The sequence below is a fragment of the Marmota marmota genome, unplaced genomic scaffold (genome assembly GCF_001458135.2).
Source record: "Marmota marmota marmota unplaced genomic scaffold, marMar, whole genome shotgun sequence".
In the NCBI taxonomy this organism is placed as follows: Eukaryota; Metazoa; Chordata; class Mammalia; order Rodentia; family Sciuridae; genus Marmota; species Marmota marmota.
In genome coordinates this window covers 1,034,561-1,041,028 of record NW_026000079.1, presented here as the reverse complement: position 1 = coordinate 1,041,028, position 6,468 = coordinate 1,034,561, and positions in this window count along the sequence as shown.

Genomic DNA, 6,468 nt, shown 5'->3' with positions numbered 1-6,468 from the left:
GGGGCCACCTTCCGCGGGCGGGCATCTCGCGACCCCACGGGAAGGGCTCGGGCACCCCGAGGAAAGGCCCACGTTTCCCCAGAAAAGGGCTCGGCGACCTCCCAAGGAGGACTGCCCTCGAAATGGGAAGTAGGATCCGCAGACGCTGTGTCCACCGCCCCCCCCTCCAAAAAAAAGGGCCCTGGACAGCACGTATAAAACGGAGCCGCGAAACCTGAGGCACAGGCTTTGGCAGCTGTCCCCGTGGAGACCGGGGAGTGACCGCCTCCCCGCCTCTCCCCGCCACTCTGCTTTTCGTCCGAATTGGTTCCCAGCCGTTCAAACACTTCCCATGTCTTTCCCTTTTTGTTCCTGCTCGAGTAATTACAAATACCTTGTCCAAAGCCTGTGTTTTTCCCTGTAAGAAGTTTAATGGGAAAAGATCTCAAGCAGTTCAATTTTATGTCCAACCCCTACCCTCATAGATTCAAGTGGTGTCCAAGCCCTAATTTCACTCCAGGGGCATAGAGTGGGGATCAGAGAAGATTAAATACATTTAGAATGAAAAATTAAATGTGGGGGAGGTGAAGATGAGAGATGGGACTGAAGATCGATTTTCTTTTTAATAATAATATTATTATTTTTTTCTTCTAATGTGGTGCTAAGGATGGAACCCAGTGCCTCACACGTGCCAGGCAAGTGCTCTACCACCGAGCCACAACCCCAGCCCCTGAAGATCGATTTTGATCAAATGTATCAAAACTTTGTTTTGTAGCATTGGCCTAACACGCTTTTCCAACCTGTTGTACATGGACCGTGGCAATGTCAACATTAGTTGTTAGAAAAGTTGGTCTTCAGTTTTGACATGTTACCAGCCATTCTGTAGGTGTGGCTAAATTGATGAGAAAGTTGGTTCCCAGTGGCCTAAAGTTGCCTTAAAACAGAAGGGAGAATAGCATTTCTAGTTAGGAAATTCTACATAGGTGAATAAAAGGAACAAAATTTAAGTGCCGCAGAGATGATTACCAATATCTGAAAGTAGCCGGCAAGCTCTCTGAGTGCAGAAATAGTCTATCTTCTGCTTATTACCTAGAACAGTGTCTTAACATGTAAATGTCAGCCGTTGGTCAAGCAGACCAAAATATTGGGGTTTAGCAAAATGAGGGAGATTATAGTTAGGTCCTCATGCCTCCAACTACTAGCTTTCTTGCCTCCTTAGGGTACTTCTCCGTGTCATTTTCTCATTTGTATGAACATAATACCTATGGAGTCTACTTATGTGGATACCTGTAAGTGTCTAGAGGTATCTCATCGAAGTATAGTAAATATTACAAGTATTGCCTTGTATTAGATATGTTAATACATGCTGCATGTTCAGGATAGAGAATGGTACCTTGTTTGGCAGATAAATAAATGTTGGCAAAAATAATCCTAATCATTATTACAAGAATCCTCAAATTTTCACACCACCCACTCAAATCTTAGTAATTGTGTCAATCATGGTCGTGACCAGCTTCTTCTTTGGAAAGTCTAAAATAGCTCAAATGGTCATGGATAGAGCCAGTACTGTCAACAGCAAAGACCCTGTGTTCTGTTCTGCTAAGGCCCTGGGACTGGAGTGTAAGGACTCTTTCTGCATATGTTTTGACTCACCCTAGACTCCTAGAGGTTCTCTCCTGCTGCTTCTCTGGCTAATTAGGGTCACAAAGGATGACTTGAATAAACACAATTAACAGAGATAAACAGGTCTCTCTCTACTTGGCTCGAATCTGAATTGAGATGTTGAGAAATGTTTAGATCCCAGTAGAACTTAACCATATTTTACACTAAGAATCTAATCCCTGGCCTGAAACTTGAACAGGTGAATTTGGGTTTGGTAAAGCAAACTGGAACTTTCCTAACAATGAGTAGATCTGGGTAAATGAGCTGTGTGCTGGGAAGCTCTCCTGTGGTGGCGGAATCTGGGGAGATTGGGATGGCTGGGGACTTCTTGCCTAGCGTACACAAGGTCCCTATCCACTGTCTCCTTCACCCACAGGTTGTTGCCTTCTTCATCTGTGGCAAACAGGCTTTCACAACTTGGAGAGTCTTTGTGTTCCTGAACTTGGAAGAGCATGTGCCTTCTGAAAGCATGGGGGTGGAAAAAGACAGCCTAGGAGTCAAGACAGGTTGTAATCTCTCTTGAATTTCCACTTGCTCAAAGCCCTCTTTGTCCACTGACCCTGCCTCCTATCCCTTCCCACCCAACTTTATAATTGTTCCATATATCTCGGGTAAGTTTTTCTTCTAAAGCTTATACCCTCAACCCTACTCTTCCTGCAACATCTACCCAACTGCTTCTTAAACTGAAAAAAAAAAAAGCCATGTTCAGTGGTTCATTCCTGTAATTCAGCAACTCAGGAGGCTGAGGCAGGAGGATCGCAAGTTCGAAGCCAGCCTCAGTAATTTAGCGAGTCCCTGTCTTAAAAACAAAAACAAAAAACAAACTCCTAGAACTGATTTTCCAAAAATTCCTTCCTGAATTGTGTGTGTGTGTGTGTGTGTGTGTGTGTCCGTGTCCATCCCTCCCTCCCTCTCTTACTCTCTCCTGGCTTGTGCATCTTTATTGTTCCCATTTTTATTTATGGGCTTATGTTTTCCACACCCCAAACCTACCTGGACATGCATATGTTATCAATGCTTTCCTGTCTACTCTGTGGTAGTTCACTGTTCTCCTTCTATCATCTGTATGTCATGTACATATTTGTTCCTCCCGGTGTGTTTGTCTTAAATTGCAGGCCCCCAGAGGCTAGTGCCACAGTTCCCACAGTGCCCAGAGCAGTTCCGTGCCACCTTTTGAAATGCCTAATGATATTCATTTCCTTCTCTGCTATTATGTGTGCTGAGGTGCTGACAGTTGTCCTCCCTCCCTCAGGCTCCTCTAAATATCCCAGTCAAAGATGGGTAGCCCTTTCCCTCCCAAATTTGCTCTCACTGAAGCAAGGCTCAGAAGACCCGAGTTTCAGTCTCCATTCTATTCTTTGCTAACTCTTGTTTTCTGACAAGCCACTAGCCTTCTCTGAGTTGCGGTGTCCTCCTATCTACAAGGGGACAGTATTGATGTCCTTGATGAGGACAGAGTGTAATAGTGGCTGTGGAATGCTTGTAAACTATGAAACCTTTACAAAGGTCAAGGATCACGATCACTCTTGCTACCACTGCAGCCTCTCCTCTCTCTGTTCTTGGTATCAAGAACTCAAATTTGACCGTTGTTCCTGCATAATTTCAGAAACTGAATGGATTCAATATTTCAAACCTGGGTAGGAATCTAATGAGAAAAGAATTTTGTCCTGAGAATCAGGACTCTGATTTCCCACCTAGGCACTATTTTATGAGGCGTGCATTGACACAGTATCTTTGAATCACTCTATGTCTCAGTTTCTCCATTTATAAAATGACCATGCTAAAAATTTCCAGGAAGAAAGTGCTATAACATTAAAACATTATTGATTTTGATGAAGTCAAAGACTGAAGGTATATATAAAATTGACTTATTTATACCCTTTTTGGTTTCCCCTTCAGTAAAGGTGAAATTATAAAATAATAAACTTTGACTAAATATTTTTTTGGATATGACCACACTGGACTTGAGTAGCTCATGAGATCTTGTGTTTGGGTGTATTTTTCCCATCAACCTAAGTTGTTGTGAAGATAGAGGAATTAATGTCAGTAACATGATTGGGGATCCCCGGATTAAAGGTTAAGTGTGTCCAAAGCAGAAGTAACTTTGCCCAAAGTTACAGCTCAGCCAGAAGAAGCAGAGAGCAGAGCTGGTATTTAGCAGTGACTTGGGGACTCAAGGACTCTCCCGGATTCCACATCCATCACAGTCCACAAATACCCCTTCCTCTCATTTCCCTTTTTTGGGTCTTGGTTCCCCCCTCTCAGATCAGTACAGTGGAGAGGGTAAAGATCATGAAGGAACAGAATGGAAGAACAGGATTAACAGGAGGAAATGACCACTTCAGCTATTCTGGCTTTTTTTCCTGGCAGCCCAGGAGAAAGATTCCCCTAACCAAATTTTGGATTGCCAGAATCTATATATTTTTGAAGGCTCATTTCTTCCAGGAAGCCTGCTGAAATTAATTGGAGCAGAGGGTTAACTTCTGGTCTTAATCTATTTAGGATGTCTTTTCCAAGGCCTGACATTTGTTCCTCACTCTTAGAATACCTGAAACCTTGACCTGCTTACCACATAAACCTTTTTACTTTCTTTTGTATTTATTCACTGTTCACATCCGGCTCTCACAGTGTTCTCTTTATGACTGTCCATATCATTTGTCATCCTAAGAGGGCAGTGACTGTGTCTATCTACTTCTCATTATATAATGGCCAATAAAAGTGATAATCACTGTAATAGAGACGTGGGGATCATAGTCTAACAAATGCCAGTAATGGTGGTGAGGAATGGAGCAAGGACTCAGATCAAGTTAATTGAAAGGACATCACCTTCAGAATACTTTGAAACAGAGTGTTGCTGGGCTGGGGATGTGGCTCAAGCGGTAGCGCGCTCGCCTGGCATGCGTGTGGCCCGGGTTCGATTCTCAGCACCACGTACAAAGAAAGATGTTGTGTCTGCCGATAATTAAAAAATAAACATTAAAATTCTCTCTCTTTCTCTCTCTCTTTAAAAAAAGAAAAGAGTGTTGCTGTATTAACGGTCATGTTTTTCGAACTTGTGGAATCTTAGAGATGGAAGGAACATCAGAGGTCATCTGTCCATTTTCTCGTTCAGTGCTACCAACCTCTCCTTGAGCCCTCACAATGATGAGGAGTTCACAATTTTGCCTGTCAACACAATCAGTGCTTTTTTCCTAGTAAAATATAATTACAAATAAAAATATTTGTGGGTCAGTTGAAGAACACTAATAAAACACTCAAGTACCTATCACCAGGTAAGAAATAGACATTACCATACCCCCCAAGATCTTCTTTTGCCTCTCCTAGAGTTCATTCCAGTTCAATGTTCAGATCACCCTAATTGTAGAAAATTCTTCCTCATGTAGAGCCGAAATGAGTTCTGTGGATACTTCTAGCCATGACCCCTAGTTCTGGACGCTGAGGCTGTGAGGTTAATGTTTCTTCCATACGACATCCACCAGTTATTAAAGGCAGAAATTATATTAGAGTTGCCAAAAGAAACATCCTTATTTCCTTTCCTTTTCAAATGTGGCCTCCATAACCAAACATGGTCCTGCACAGACCTGGCTTGACTAATACCAATTACATATAGAGTGATATTGTTCCTTCCTTGATGGGACACTCTTTGTTTGCTTCTTTATTTTTTCTTTTCTTTTTTTGTACTAGGGACTGAATCCAGAGATACATTACTGCTGAACTCTATCCTCAGCCCTTTTTATGATTATTTTTTATTTCGAGAGAGGGTCTTGCTAAGTTGCCCAGGCTGGCCTTGAACTTGCAATCCTTCTGCCTTACCCTCCCCAGTAAATGGGATTACAGGAAAGCGCTATCTTTTCTTAAAAGATGACCTTAGATAAGATGGACAGTTTCAGAGGTTGTTGCACATTGCTGAGTTGATAGTCAAAATCCCTGTGACTCTCTTATAGGGGCTGTTAACCCAGAAGGACTTTTTAAACCTAAGTGCCAGAATTTTGTTCTGAGAATCAGGACTCTTTTACCTTAATTCCTGTCAATTTTATTTTCTTGATTTTAGTCTTATTTATTCCTGCCTATCTGCATCATCTTTATTTATTAGAATATATTATTATTTAAGTTATTGATAGGCTCTACGTGGGGCAAACATGGAAACAGCTTCTTTAGAACACATTGTTGAATGTTAAACTATTCTAAACACCATCACATATTTGCTGCATGGCTCAGACATCGCTGCAGGATCGTGCTGTGTCTCATCAGTCTACCTTTGATCTATGGAATGCCAGTTAGTAGCACTGCAGGTAATGGGATTCCAAATAGCAAAGTGCTTAGCTTAGTGCATGAGGCTCTGCCAAAGAGTTAAAGCCATTGTAGAAAGCAGAGAACATCAAAGCAAAACTATGTTGGCAGTAAGGAGGGGGGGCGGTACATGTACAGTTAGCTGGACATCGTAAGGAACTAGGAATCTTTTGTACTTTGGCATCAATTCAGAAGGTGGAACTTCTAGGTACATGTGTTGCCAGAATATTTCTCTTGACAATAGATTATTGTAATGAGCTTGGCTGATGTGCTTGCAATAATGTGTTAAAACCAGGTTCACTGGCACAATTTAAAAAAAAAAGTCATCATCATTATAGTAACAGGTCTTGATTTTGCAGTAAAAATCTGGGCTGCCAATACTTTAAAGAAAGAAGAAAAACTCATGACTTGCAAGGAAAACAGCCTAGCATGCAACTCTTTCTCCTGGCTGTTAGGAAAGCACCCGAGGCACAGAACAGGCACTGCAGATGCATAAACACACACAAGTGCCATCTTGTCCAGCTTCTCTATTATGCA